General features: G+C 38.8%; 1 protein-coding gene across 1 annotated transcript in view; it reads left to right on the top strand.

Moving 5' to 3' along the window:
* The window catches only part of iglon5 (IgLON family member 5), a 391,287-nt gene that overhangs the window by 217,554 nt on the left and 157,519 nt on the right, over positions 1 to 16,214 (top strand). The gene's annotated exons all lie outside the window — the stretch shown is intronic.

The raw sequence follows: 16,214 nt of genomic DNA, 5'->3' as shown, positions 1-16,214 counted from the left end.
TGAATCCTTAATTATTTCTGCCTCTGTCATCTGGTTACCCTTCGTTTGTGCTCTGTTTATTCAGTGGCACTGAATAACTTTGGGGGCAATGTCTGCATCCACAAGAGCCATAGATATGCAATGTTGAGTCTGAATTATAGCTGATCAAGAGTCATTGCTTCCAGGGCTGCCAGCTTTTTTTAGCTTGGAGTAAGAAGTTTTGCCCCGCCCCTATGCCCCCCCCCCTATAATGATGATAATTATTATTAATTATGAATTAGTTAGTAATTAATTGTTAATAAGTATTAATATTATACAATTATTGTTCCATTCTAAATAAATAAAAGAAAGTAATCAATTCTAAATGTAACTGGAAAACAAAGACAGAACTGAAGGGATATGCTAAGATCAATTTTTGCATGAATTTATTAATTTTATTGGAATGAAATTCTATATAATATGTTTTATAGAATTATCTGTGGTGTCACGGTGGTGCAGTGGGTAGCACGATCGCCTCACAGCAAGAAGGTCACTGGTTTGAGCCTCAGCTGGGTCAGTTGGCATTTCTGTGTGGAGTTTGCATGTTCTCCCAGTGTTGGCGTGGGTTTCCTCCGGGTGCTCCGGTTCCCCCCACAGTCCAAACACATGCGCTATAGTTGAATTGGGTAAGCTAAATTGTCTAGTGCATTGTGTGTGAATGAGTGTGTATGGGTGTTTCCCAGTGATGGGTTGCAGCTGGAAGGGCATCCGCTGTGTAAAACATTTGCTGTATAAGTTGGCGGTTCATTCCGCTGTTGCGACCCCTGATTAATAAAGGGACTAATCTGAAAAGAAAATGAATTATCTGTTGTCTTAGACCCGACTCATGGCTGAAAATTAGGTTTGTCTCCCTGACTCATCATCTTTCCTTTCTGCTTTATACAACAAATAATGCGTCAGTTTGTTTTTGATTAAGCTACGTTGCTTTCACAAACATTGGTTCGGTTGCACATAGAGAATAACGTCTTTATATAACGAAATAAACATCTTTATTATAACAAAAAAGTGTTTAACGGGGAAGATTTTCTGTGTGAGAAAATGAATGTGTGTGTGAGAGTATGAGAATGCATGACACTCATCAAAGACAATACACAATACACAAGACGTGTCACTCGTGTAGTTTTGAATAGGGAAAAGTGTAACAGTTAACATGGCGAATGAAGCTCCTCCTACTAGTGCAGGAGCCAATCATCGATCGCTATACACTGATGTTTCTCCGGTTTACGACAGTTTGGTGGTCAACAAATACACTGAAATAGAATATAGAATTATCTGTGGTGTCACGGTGGCACAGTGGTTAGCACTGTCGCCTCACAGCAAGAAGGTCACTGGTTCCAGTCCCAGCTTGGTCAGTTGGTATTTCGGTGTGGAGTTTGAATGTTCTCTGCGTGTTGGCGTGGGTTTCCTCGGGGTGGTCCGGTTTCCCCCACAGTCCAAACACATGTGCTGTAGGGGAATCAGAATCAGAAAGAGCTTCATTGCCAGGTAAGTTCACACATACGAGGAATTTGTTTTGGTGACAGAGCTTCTACAGTGCAACAGGATTACAGAGACACGACAAAAAACAGATAATAAATATATTTAAAAAAAAATAGAAGTAAGTAGTGAGTGCAAATATACAGATTGACAAGTGTATGTACATGTTTATTACTATATACAACGTTATATGTGCAGCTGTTATGTGCAAATTGGCATGTAAAGTGTGTTGTTAAATAAGTGTATATGTGTATAAAAGTGTATGGCAAGTAGTGATGTTGGCTCCACAATTATTATCATCAAGTGTTCATGAGATGGATTGCCTGAGGGAAGAAACTGTTTCTGTGTCGGGCTGTTCTGGTGCGCAGTGCTCTGTAGCGTCGACCAGAAGGTAAAAGTTCAAAGAGGCAGTGTGCTGGGTGTGAGGGGTCCAGAGTGATTTTGGCAGCCCTTCTGCTCGCTCTTGATAAGTACAGTTCTTGGGGAGTAGGAAGGGTTGTACCAGTGATTCGCTCAGCAGTCCGAACTATTCGACGTAGTCTTTGGAGATCGTATTTAGTAGGTGAGCTAAACCAGACAGTTATTGATGTGCAGATGACTGATTCAATGATGGAGGTGTAGAACTGTTTCAGCAGCTCCTTTGGGAGGTTGAATTTCCTCAGCTGACGAAGAAAGTACAGCCTTTGTTGAGCTTTTTTGACAATGGAGTCAATGTGAGTGTCCCACTTCAGGTCCTGAGAGATGGTGGTGCCCAGGAACCTGAATGACTCCACTGCTGCCACAATTGGGTAATTGGGTAAACTAAATTGTTCGTAGTGTATGAGGGTGAATGTGAGAGTGTATGGGAGTTTTCCAGTACTGGGTTGCAGCTGAAAGGGCATCTGCTTTGTAAAACATATGCTGGATAAGTTGGCGGTTCATTCCGCTGAGGCGACCCCTGATGAATACAGCAAAAGGTGATGAATAATGAATTATTTACAGTATGAAATATATATATACATATATATATATATATATATATATATATATATATATATATATATATATATATATATATATATATATTTTTTTTTTTTTTTTTTTCTTCTTTTTTTTTTTCTTAGAACTAATGTCTTGTTTTTAGTCCAAATATTTACATTTCAAAGCCAAAAATAAGATTATTTTATTTCCCCATTGGCTGATAATTTATCTAGTATTAAGGAGAAACTCCTAATTTTGACTTTTTTGACTTATAAAGGAAAAAACAAAACAATATTTTTATTTGATCGAAGATGTATTGTTGTTTTAGTCTTTAAAGCAGTGTGAGATGTGAATGAGATCTTCACGACTGAGGCGTCTCTTCATGCACTTGTGAGTTTCAGTCGTTCCCTTGACACGACTTTAAGCGTATGCAGCGAACGTGTGTTTGTGTTCATGTTAGAGCGCCGATTTAAAGGTCACACTGTAACTAACACAGCAAAAACACAATGGCATTAACCAACCAGTCAAACCTTAAGTTGAACTGCTTTCCGACTGCCGGCGCATTTATTTATTCAGCCTTCCTGATGGAATTTGTCACTGCTGGTATTTGCAGATGATGGACTTGTTATGTCTGCGTCATGCTTAATTTTCAGCATAAAAAGCCCAATGTTGTCGGCATCAGCGTGCTCGTTCATCATATTGACAGTTATATTATTTATCATCAAGATGGATCATCTACTAATTTGTACAGCCAGTGGCGTCTCTATTGGGTGGCGCTCGCTCGCCATTCTTCGCCAACAGACTCCTGCACTTTAAAGGCCATTTTAATTGAATGTCTTCATAGTAAGATTGGTGGCGAGACGCTGAAGAAATCCATCATAAACTCCCTCGGCGGACTTTCTATTTAAATCCGGGAACGTCTCATTTAAAGTTAGCAGCGTCAGGTAACAGCAGTCAGACATCAGAGACTCTGTGTGTATGTATGTGTATGTGTGTGTTATCAATCACAAGGCAAAACTCTACAAGCATAAATATGAACGCTTGCATATTTAAAGGAGAATTCAATTCGAAATGGAAATGTGCTGTTCATTTAGTCAACCATGTGAGATGTAGATGACTTCTGAATCTGAAACTGTGGATGTTTGTGGTTTGTATATTGCAAGTTGGTGGCATGGTGGCTCAGTGGTTAGCACTGATGGTCTCTAGTTCGAGTACTGGCTGGGTCAGTTGGCAGTTCCGTATGAAGTTTGCATGTTCTCCTCGTGTTGGTGTGGGTTTCCTTGCACATCTGATCATTTGTGGAAGCTGATTCTGGCAGCAGGGGGTGCTGTATCTGGAGGCAGATTCACCCTGCTTTGACTGAACTCCTGGAATTTCTAAGTTACTTGATGCTAATGATCTGAGTGATCTGTTAGGTTTGTATTCAGAGAGCATATCTGTAATGTATTGAGCTCCTAGGCCATTTTAGTGATTTATAGACCAGTAATAATACTTTAAAATCTATTCTGAATGTAACTGGGAGCCATTGTAAAGACCTGAGGACAGGTGTGATGTGCTCTGGTTTTCTGGTTCTGGTCAGAATTCTGGCCGCAGCGTTCTGGATGAGCTGCAACTGTCTGACTGTCTTTTTTTGGGAAGGCCAGTGAGGAGTCCGTTACAGTAATCCACCCTGCTGCTGATAAAAGCATGAACAAGTCTTCACTGGAAACAAAATGTCTAATTCTTGCAATGTTTTTGAGATGATAGTATGCTGATTTACGTCTTCATTTGCACTAGTGCATTTTTGTTTTAAGCAGCGTTTTAAAATAAAATATCTTTTTCGCTCTTACTAGCAGTTTCAGAAAAGCAATCTCTGTCAATCAATTCTTGAGCAAACCCCTATATATATACCAAAGCTGTCTTACCTGCAGTATTTCCCGACTTTAGCATCCCTCCACCACCCCGACACCTCACCTATTAAGCCTTATTACATTCCCGGGGGGAGCGTTCTGGTGCTGGGCTTGTAATGGCACGTTTCCACTGACTAGTACGGTACGGTATGGTTCAGTTTGGTACGGGTCACCTTTATCAGGCTTGCGTTTCCACTAACAAGGGTACCCTTTTGGTGTGCGTGGTGTATGACAGAAAGTTTCAGTTGACGTCATTCTAGCTAAAGGAAATGTCTACAATAAAGCTGTATGGGTCATTCACATATCATATGAGAAGCACTTCTCAAAAAAAAGATGCTTTACACACATGAATACTTGTGTATAAATGTTTATTACTAACTTTTCTAGGAACATGAGTTGATTATAACTGCAGATCAATGACGGTGCAAAACAGCCTACTGTAACGTCTGTAATTATATTAAATAACTGAATAAATGAACAAATATAAACACATACAGCCCCTTACAGTCTCCGATATGTTACCAACTACAGAAGAACTACACACAGCAGACATTTCGCCCGTATTTAGGTTCAAAACAACAGAAATTATAGCCTACAATCTGTGAAAACCTCTTATCTGTGTATGTAAGCTTCAGCAGCACATGTAGCCTCTGTTAGAGAGTAATTCCGTCATTCCCGGTTCATATTAGTCCAAAATGTGAAGATAATAAGTTAGTTAATCATGGCATTTTGTTCGCGTTTGTTGAAAAAAATAATGTGCTCCTTTTTTTTCGGCTTCTCCTTTGTTTCTTCGCGCTTCACTCTCGCGTTTGTCAGTGTCTGACAGGATCAGGTTTCAAAAGCACGTCAATAATCAAGCACAGGTTATTATCATCAGCTGAAGAAGTTTGTTATTTCAGATATAATGTTAGACGCGCGCGAGCACTAGCAAGAAAGCGAAACCACTCGCGCCTCAGACTGGCTCGTAAAAAACTACGGGGCACAGGGTAAATCTGCTCTACTTCTTGGATTTGTGGCTGTCCATCAAAATGACGACAAGGTTTGTTTGAGCCCAGATCGACCATGGCTCGTTATTATATGTATTTATAATTCCGCTGTAATCTCTCGCTGTGTTTTTCAAACATGGCGGGTTTTTTGTTTTCATTCTGGCTTGTTGCGTAAGCGAATGACGTATCTCTGTAAACCAATAGCGTTCAGCTGCGCGTGTGGCTCCGCCTTTTGGTACCCTTTCTTGTGTTTGGTACCCTTTCGAAAGGGTGCCGAAGAAGTGGTACGGTACGGTTCGGTTCGGTATGCTTTTTGACAGTGGAAACAGCCATAAAATCGTACCGAACCGAACCGTACCGTACCACTCAGTAGAAACGGGCCATAAGGTGTCAGTTTAGGTGAGGATTGAACCCGGGTCTCTTGGACACAAAGCTGGGGCTTTTCCCTTTGATCTTTACTTGTAAAATAGAATGCAAAGTACAACGAAATGACTGAAGTAGAGCTTCCAGTAAACAAGTAAAACAAATAAGACACGATGGTCAAAAAAGGCACAACAGTAAAGTGTCACTTAGCTTCTCTAGACAATCTGGAAAACACCAAGCAGTAATGGCTCAAGACTGAACACAGTAGCTTGTAACATACACACTAATATAGGACAAAACACAGGTGTTGCTTATCAAGATTGATTGGTGGCACACAGCAGATGGTGAGTAAGTGGTGCCATCCACATTCAGGAGGAGCATAGAAATGGGGTCCTGTTGTGCGAGAAGACAAGAGCACCTCCTTCTGGTTAGGAGGAGGAATACAGCTTAATGATTTCTTACAGGGCTATATACTTCGCTCGAATCCCAACTCCTCTCTATTCCCTGATAAGGGGAATAACCAACACAGTCTTACCGCAATTCGTAACTTTTTCATTTAGCGGTTAATTCGTATGAATTCGTACGATCTAATTTGTATAATTTAGTACGATTTGCTCATCACCCAATGACGGTTGGGTTTAGGGGTGGGGTTAGGTGCCACGCCTCATTTTTAAAATCGTACGACTGAACTCTTACAATGAATACTTACGTTTTCTCGTGAGATCAGGCTGGAATAACACGAGTTGGGGTGTCTTCCCCGAGCTTAGAGCCCTCTCCCCGGACAGCACGCCAAATACACCTTATTCTTAAAAATCCGTAAGTGTGAACTCGTGAAATGTTTAGTGATGGTTTGACAACGGGTACCTATGTGTGCCTTTGATGCACCCCTTCATGCTTCTTACATCCTTGTCGCAGCACCACTGGCACCGAAATATGCGGTACATACCAGTTACAAAGTTATATACCAGGTACAAAAGTACTGGTGTTATAATGGCACCAGGTTTCGGTACCCAACCCTAGTTTCTAAACGTCTGAATTAAACGTATCCGACATATTTTCAGGTTGCCTAAGCTAATGCACACGAACACTCGAAAAAAACGAGATCACAACACCAACCTCATTTACGGTCCTTCTACACATTATCATCCTCTGGATAATGATCATCAGATCATCCTGTTTTTCTGAAGTAATCTACAACTTGGTCTTGATGTTGAATCTCCTCCAGAAATGACAGCGAATCTTTGTTTACAAGTTGCTGGCGTTTCAGTAGCTGCTGTCATGTGATGTTCGTTTGACAGGATGGACTGTAACTCACGTTCATTTCATACAGATTACAAAACCGAAAAACTTTTGTTTTTAGGAGCACATTGTTCATTTAAAAGTGAAGATTTTAAGCTTTATGTGGATATATTTCTTATGTCTGTGAAGCAAATATTAGCTGAGATTCCAGTGCGTTTGTTGACCTCCAAACTGTCGTAAAAACACACATCTGGTCCGAGCTTCTCCCCAGAGAATCGTCAGTCTATAGCGATCGATGATTGGCTCCTGTACTAGTAGGCAGGGCTTCATTCACCATATTGATTGTTACACTTTTCCTCATTCAAAACTACACGAGTGACACATCTTGTGTATCCCTTTGTTTTGCCTTTGGTTGGAAGTACAATTTCCGGTTCACTCAGAATCTTGTTGTCCATGTAAACATACTGACTCGCTCTCTAAAGAGGCCTGTTTTGAACAGTATTGATGTCCAGTGAGGAAGAGAAAAAAAGGGCGGTGTATGGAAGTGACTAAAGGACGAGCATAACAAGCGCTGGATGGCTTTAATCCGGTGGCTTACTGATACTGTCTTTGTGCTGTTTGTTTCACGCTTAATAATGCTTCCCAAAGCCGCTGACCTACTCAATTAAATTCCCCCGCAGTCGTTGTGTCCGCTGCTTATTTATTATTTTTTATTTGAGGAGAAGACACATAAATGATCAGAATGGGAAGATGCAGACATCAGTGGGCAGAGGAGAGTCGGTAAATATGATTTGCTCGGTAATTAAGAAAAAAAGACGAGCTGAAATGGTTGGAGGAAGGTGTTAGTGGTATCTGTAATGTGTTTGAGACCAGATTACAAAGAGGAAAACAGGAGGATTACCGGAGAAGGAGGCGCATTCTCGCTGCATTATCACTGTTGGGTTTAATTCTGTAAATATTGCATATGTCACTGTTAGCGGCACAGGAGGAGGTTCGTTTGAGATTAACCCTTTAACTTTAACGCAAAAATTTTGGGGATTTCCTGAAGCAAATTTTTGAGGGTTTATTTTTTATTCGTTTTATTTATATTTATTTAATTGTTTATTTGATGTTACAATAACCTATGGACAAATATAAATCTAAGTAAATTTTACGGGGTTTATTTATTTATTTACTTAATGTTATAATAAGCTATCGACAAAAATTAGAAAACAAAATATTTTTTAATTTAGAATCAGAATCGGTTTTATTGCCAAGTGTGCTTCACACACACAAGGAATTTGTTTTGGCTACAGAAGCTTCCAGTGTACATAAAGTGTCAAGTGACAACACAAAATAAATCTGAAAAAATAAAATAATAATAATAAAAAATGATAAACATTAAACAGATGCGGTTAGTGAAGAAACCTGGATGTTGAGTTGTATTTACAGATTGTTATAAATATACAGGTTATAAGGTGCTGTGTACAAGTGCGAATGTAGAAAGTATTGCATTGTATATTGATATTTACTAACACCACTCCACGCTAAATTTGAGGGTTTATTTACTAATTTGTTTTATTTTTATTTATTTGTTTGTTTATTTGTTTATTTGATGTTGCAATAACCTATGGACCAAAAAAAAAGTTTAAATTCCTGACACTATTCCAAGCTAGTTTTGAGGGTTTATTTATTTATTTATTTTATTATTTTTTTTTATTTATTTATTCATTCATTCATTTATTCATTCATTTATTTAATAATGAATAAATATTCATTTATTCATTTATTGTTAGAATAACCTATGGCCAAAAAAAAAAAAGATTTACAAAAAAAAATTTTAAATCCTGACACGACTCTAAGCAAATTTTAAGGGTTTATTTATTTATTTATTTATTTATTTATTTATTTATTTATTTATTTATTTATTTATTTATTTATTTATATTTTTTTATTTTATTTGTTTGTTTACTTAATTACTTATTACAATAACCTATTGCCAAAAAAAAACTGGATTCAATCAATGTACTGGCACCAATCTTAGCTAATTTTAAAGGTTTATTTATTTATTTATTTATTTATTTATTTATTTATTTATTTTTTTTTTAATTTACTTATTTAATATTTTAATAACCTATGATGGTGATGCAGTGGCGCAGTAGGTAGTGCTGTCCCCTCACAGCAAGAAGGTCGCTGGTTTGAGCCTCGGCTGGGTCAGTTGGCGTTTCTGTGTGGAGTTTGCATGTTCTCCCTGCGTTCGCGTGGGCTTCCTCCGGGTACTCAGGTTTCCCCCAACAGTTCAAAGACATGCGGTACAAGTGAATTGGTTATAAGCTTAATTGCCCGTAGTGTATGAGTGTGAATGAGTATGTATGGATGTTTTCCAGAGATGGGTTGCAGCTGGAAGGTAATCCGCTGCGTAAAACATGTGCTGGATAAGTTGGCGGTTCATTCCGCCGTGGCGACCCCATATTAATAAAGGGACTAAGCCGAAAAAAGAAAATGAATGATGAATGAGCAACCTATGGTTAAAAATAGAAAAAAATTCCTGACACCACTCTGAGCAAATATTGAGCATTTATTTACTTACTTACTTACTAGTTCACTTACTTACTTATTTAATATTATAATAACATTTAAACAAAAATTTGATTTTTTTTTTTAATTCCTGACACCACTCCAAGCTAAATTTTATGTGTTCATAAAAATTTGTTTATTTATTTATTTATTTAAGTATTATAATAACATATGGACAAAAATTTGAAAGAAAATATTTTTAAAATTCCTGACAGCACTCTAAGTGAATTTATTTATTTATTTATTTATTTATTTATTTATTTATTTATTTATTTATTACAGTAACCTATGACCAAAAATTGATTTATTAATTTCTTGGCACTATTCATTCATTCATTTTCTTTTCGACTTAGTCCCGTTATTAATCTGGGGTCGCCACAGCAGAATGAACCGCCAACTTATCCAGCATATGTTTTACGCAGTGGATGCCCTTCCTGCCGCAACCAAACACTGGGAAACACCCATACACATTTGCATTTATAAACTACGCCAATTTAGTTTATTCAATTCCCCATACCACATGTTTTTGGACTTGTGGGGGAAATCAGAGCACCCGGAGGAAACCCACGTCAACACGGGGAGAACATGCAAACTCCACACAGAAATGCCAACTGACAAACCAGCGAACTTCTTGCTGTGAGGCGATCATGCTAGCCACACCATGACGCCCTTCCTGCCACCAAACTAAGCTAATTTTGAGGGTTTATTTATTTATTTATTTATTTATTTATTATAATAACCTATGAAAAAAAAGAAAAAAGAATTTTTACATTCCTAACACCACTCTAAGCAAATTTTGAGGGTTTATTTATTTACTCACTTACTTACTGATTTACTTACTCATTACAATACAATACTATGGCCAAATTTTGGCCATTTCCTGGCACCAATCTTAGCTTATTTTAAGGGTATATTTATTTATGAATGTATTTATTTATTTATTGTGATAACCTATGTACGCTGTCAGAGCATCGAAGTGAAAGGCTGAGATCAATTGTGCTGCCGCGTGTCTGGAACAAAGTGCTCAAACCCTGCTGTTGTTATGCTGGAAATTGCATCTTGGAGGAAACGTGCTTGATGAGATAGTGGGATCAATAGAGAGCGGGATCGGCCTGAATGAGAATACCCCAGCCCTGATGTTGCTATACTGCTCGTGTCATCAGCGCACGGCCTGCTGGGATATCCAGGCCAAACGGTGTCCATCTGGAGCGTCTGTATATCCACACAGACAGATGGCAAATTGACCGTTTAGAGCAGAGTGTGACTGAGACGGTGAGCGGGTGATGTTGTGACATTACGGCATACCTGAGCCCTGGCGAATTGAATGTAAACCTCAGAGCTGACTCTATTAATTCTTGTTTCAGGTCGTGTTATTATGAAGCGTTTGGTGAGCACACACTGTTCCAGACGTGATGGCGTTTTCTGTGACAGGCAGGAGTTCTGATTCACACGCCTTTAATATTTTCACTTGGTGTACCAGAAAAGAGTGATCGTTTACCTTTTTTTGGCAGTGCAACTTTTCTTTTAACTTGTCTTTTATAGTTTTATGTAAGTTATTTGTGCTTTATTATTTTTGTGAAGTTTAATTTGAAACTAATTTCTAGAGGAGCATGTGCTCATGATTGACCCAGCTGGTCCACATTAGCTAATCATGATCCTCCAATCAAAGGATCCCAAGTCACTATATATATCCTCATTTCACACTTGACTTTTCTCCCCATAGACTTCCATTCATACGCACGCGAATGCGTCAGGCCGGAAACGCAGGGTCATGCGTCGAGAAATCGCATCACTTGACTGCGTGAGATCAATCGAGGATCAAAAGATGACCTCTCTGGACAGAAATTTAAAACATAGAGCAATCGCTCGCTTTTTTAAATGTCTAATCATCTTGTTTAATCCCGCCCCTTTTCGCAGCGCCGCACAACAGAATTTCGCACACACAAAGCCCAGTTTGACCGTAGTTTTACTCTCTACAACTATCTTCGTCTGGAAGAAACCCCCCCTCCTCCCCTTCTTCCATCTTTATCCAGAATGGGCTCAGTGACTAGCACTGTTGCCTCACAGCAAGAATACCAATGGCGTTGGGTCTTCACTCGGCCATCTGGTATTTCTCTGCGGAGTTTGCATGTTCTCCCCGTGTCCGTGTGGGTTTCCTCCCACCATCCAAATGTGCTCTATATTATAGATAAAAATAAGCCTAAATCTTTTTCTAATGTCTTACTCTCAGGAAGTTCACCTTGGCCTCAGCAGCGGGGGAGTTTCAGATCGACCTGAGCTCAATCTCCCCTCGCCCTGTGAAAGGAGGGAGCCCTGGGCTCGAGGATCCCTTGAGCTCAGGGCTCTCTCCCGGGACAGCATGCCAAACAAGCTATGTATAAATCGTGAGCTAAGTGTGAACTCTTGAAATTTGCTTTATGTATTTTTGTGTCTTCTTTTTTAAAGATTTTTATTAATTGACAAATACATATTCAGTCATTACATTTATTGATTTGGTACATGATGGGCAGAGTTGGGTGTAAGGCTTTCCACAGTAACGCATTTATAAGTTCTAAATTTTTGGGAAACGCAGTAATGTAACAAATTACATTTTAAATGTGTGTAAATTCAACGCAATCTCACGGCAATTCCTAACTTTTTGATTTAGTGGCTAATTCGTATGAATTCGTACGATCTAATTCATACAATTTAGTATGATTTGGTCATCCCCCAATGACGGTTGGGTTTAGGGGTGGGGTTAGGTGCCACACCTCCTTTTTAAAATCGTACTGAACTCATACGAACTCGTACTCGTAGCCACTAAACTGACAAAACGTAAAATACTTACGTTTCCTTGTGAGATCAGGCTGATAAATTTGATTACTAAAGTCAATGGGCCCTATCATACAGCCGGCGCAATACATGTTTGGCATGATTTTTTGCTATTTTCAGACCAACGCAACCCTAATTTTACAATTTTGGGCCACGTTGTTTAAATAGCAAATCCATTTGTGCCACTTTGTGGATTCATGGGTGTTCCAGTCTATAATGAAGGTGTGTTAAGGTGCATTGTTGGCGCGTTGCTATTTTGTGGACTAAAATAGACTGCAATAGACCAACTGAAAGCAGCTCTAAAGTCCAGTGCAGAGCCAATAGTTGTATGCCTTAAACGCTTACACATTGCTTAATATACAGAGGATGTATAGCAATACACAAATATCTTTACAAATGAAAAAGAATGAAAGGATTAAAATGTTACAAAAATTATTATTTTATAATTATTTCTACATAAATATAAAAAACACTGCCTTCATGTCTTCGTCATCTCAGGGGGCTTTTTTCCAGTTTGTTCATGACAATTTGCTTTTGTGTGATTTTATTATTATTAGCAGTATAATTTAATATATCTTTGAGCTAAACAAACAAAATTAAATATGTAAGCTAATGGATGTCTTCAGTGGAGTGAGTACAACACCGTTTCCTCATCCACAAAAGTAAAGGAGCAAAGTAAAGCGTAAAAGTAAAGAGGCTGAATGAAGGAGGCTCATTCTTTATCCTCGCGCTGCAGATGCTCAGTTTAACTGTTTTCTTGCTAGTGAAGCGTTCAGTTTTTCCTCTTACAAAGTCCACCATGTAAACAGCAAATGCACCATGGCGCGATGCAACTGACTCTTAAAGGGAATGAAAGATTGGACTCTGATTGGTTTAATGCACGTTATGCTCAAAACACACCAAGAACTCATTAAGAGAATAAGCACAACCCTGTTAGACCATGCGCTGTCCTTTTTCCATCCTTAAAATAGCAAAAGTGGATTCAGACACGCCTTAATGCTTTTGCGCCATGCGCTGTAGACTTTGCGCCTAGACTGTTAAAATAGAGCCTAATTGAGAAAGAGAAAAGAAAAATGCTTCTTTTAAAAAACATTTTCTGCTGCAACTTTAGTTATGAGCATACGCTTTTAAATTGCTGAAGAACACGAGCTGAAATGGCTGCTGTTGAGAGCGGTTCTTCAAGTGGAAATACAGACATTACTTTGACTTCTTTGAGTGTAAAAACAAAAACATTACTGTGAAATTCAGTCTATGTCCAGTCCCTGAAGAACTTTCGACTGCTTTTAACTTGACCAGCAACTTGTTCAAGCATTAGAATAGAAAGCATTCTATGACAATACTCGTCACCAAGAAGGACACCGGCGCCCAAAAACACGACGCTCCAACTCAGTCTAATCAGGCTAAATCAGTGGTGCTCTTATAGCATCCTTAAAATAGTGACTTGTGAAGCTACAATAGCACAAATTAATAAGGCTAGACCTTGTACCATTCATGCATGGCAATGTTTTTCTTCCAGCATTTTGGACTATATAAAGAAATGACCATGTAAAGTTGTTTTTTTTTTCTCAGATTGAAAATTGTTGATATGTCTGTTGCTCTCCCTCCCCTGTTTGTGTGTTTGAATGTCTTTTATTTTGTTAAACCAAAGTCAATAAAACGTTGATCACAAAAAAAAAAAAAGTCAGTGGTGCTCAACCCTGTTCCTGGAGATCAACCTTCCTGCAGATTTCAGTTGCAACCCATATCAAACACACCTGCCTGTAATTATCAAGTGCAGTTCAGGTCATAATTAATTGGTTCAGGTGTGTTTGATCAGGTTTGGAGCGGAACTGTGCAGGAAGGTTGATCTTCAGGAACAGAGTTGAGTACCCCTGGGCTAAATAGAACTTTTGTTGCGGATCAGAAGTGAAAGTATCTTCTGAATGTGGAGAGACGCTTAACTGCTTATGGGGCCATTCACATATCGTTTCTTTTGCGTGCACAAATTCCTTATTTCCAATGAAGGCACGCGGCTTGCGCACACATATTCGGAGCACATATGGACCCTTTTTCCAAACCTGTTATGACGTGTTTAACGGTCATCAGCATCTTAAATCCTTGAAAATTTTTTATATTTTGATTTTTTTTTTTTTTAACAGATGAACATTTATATGTATTTGTGTATGTATTATATGATCTTTGTATCAAATTACAAAAAGCGAATTCCAGCTTGTGTGAGGTGTTTCCAATGCAGCGTCTATTGATCTTATTCTTCAATGCGGAAGTGCGCTCGTTTTTGCGATTGTTTTAGAACTTCCGATTCAGCTGTCTATGGGAGAAATGACTAGGAATAATAAACGGCAGAAAACGGTCAAACTACTTACTCTTCAAACAAGTGTTTGCTTGACAATACAGACAAAGTAGAATAATATAATAGGAAAATATCAGTTTGCAACACCAAGCAGCAAAACGAGCTGTTTTTAACGTCTAAAAATGAATGGAAGTGAATGAGAGCGGAAGTCTCGAGCCAAAATGATTCAAATGGCTGCGCCCGCTCGTACGCGGAGAATAAGGTGAATAGGACAGGACAGTAAATTTGACATTATTCTCTCCTCTGCCTGCCATCATCAGTCTCACACAATTTCTTCCTTTTTCTGAAAGTCTTTATAACATCATCGTCAAGTTTTTCTTTTATTATTTGTGCAAATAAGATTTTGAAAAAAAATATTTGTTGTATTCTCCCATTCACTGCTCTAAGTTTACTCAACTATGACGACTTCCGCTACTGAGGAATCCAGAAATGTGAAAAGGGTCTATTGTGCGCTCTCGCATTTTCCAAAGGGGGGTTAATAATTCTGATTTCAACTGTATTTGTATATTTTATATAAAATATATTTTATTATATTTCTTATCTACATAGAAAAATATTTATAATTATTATATTGTTTAATATTTATATAGTTATTTTATTTGATATTTATAAATGTTTTAAGTCTTCGCTTGTTTTAAAATAGTGCAACAAAATGCAACTATGACAGTCGCAGTAGATCTCCATAAATCATTATAATTTTTTATAGATTTTTTTCCAACTCCATTGACCTTCAGTGTATGGACAAAACCCGTTCTTTTGTGTCAGCATCTTCTGTGTTTTATTCATGAGACTGAGTAACTAGAAACAGAGCTTGCCTTGCAGAGTTTTCCCCTCACTGTCGTTTTGCTCAAATAAGTCAGATTACCAAAGTAAGCGTGTTGTGATCATCACTTCAGCTTGACATGCAGCGGCCCACAGGCACCTTCTCCTTTTTCATGAGCTCGCACAAGTGCAGCGTACTTGAAGATGTGCAGCGTGTCAATACAGTGTCAGATTCCTGTATAAGAGGGTCCAGTCACTGCTGATGTGTGTTGAGACCTCATGTATCATTCACACACACACACATAATACACACATCATGTTCATGCATGATTCAAGCACACGTATATCTGAACACACACACACACACACACACACACACATATATATATAAAGCTCATGCCAAGTCCAGCAATGCGGCAGAATCTTTTCCCACCCCACTGTGGCTGTTGCCATGGCAACAAGCTGTGGTTTCTGGAATTGAAAAGTTGAATGTGACAGGAAGTGTGCGTGTCTGCGGGAGGAGCAGGAGGAGCAATGATGGGATAATGAGGAACATGAGGTGCAGGAGCAGTGGCAAGAAGAGCGACGCTGGGATAATGAGAGAGGTCTGGAGGAGGAGGAGACGGAGGAGGAGTACTGTAGTATAATGAGGGAGGTGGGAACCAATAGTACTGGGAGGTACAGGAGGAGTGGAGCGAGTGGTGGTGGTGGGAAAATAAGTGAGGAGAAGAAGGAATAGTGGGAGCAGGAGGAGTGAGGATGCAGAAAGAGTATGGTGAGAGGAGAAGTGGTGTAAGAATAAGG

The sequence above is a fragment of the Danio aesculapii genome, chromosome 16 (assembly GCF_903798145.1).
Source record: "Danio aesculapii chromosome 16, fDanAes4.1, whole genome shotgun sequence".
In the NCBI taxonomy this organism is placed as follows: domain Eukaryota; kingdom Metazoa; phylum Chordata; class Actinopteri; order Cypriniformes; family Danionidae; genus Danio; species Danio aesculapii.
This window is presented reverse-complemented; position numbering and strand designations above follow the sequence as displayed.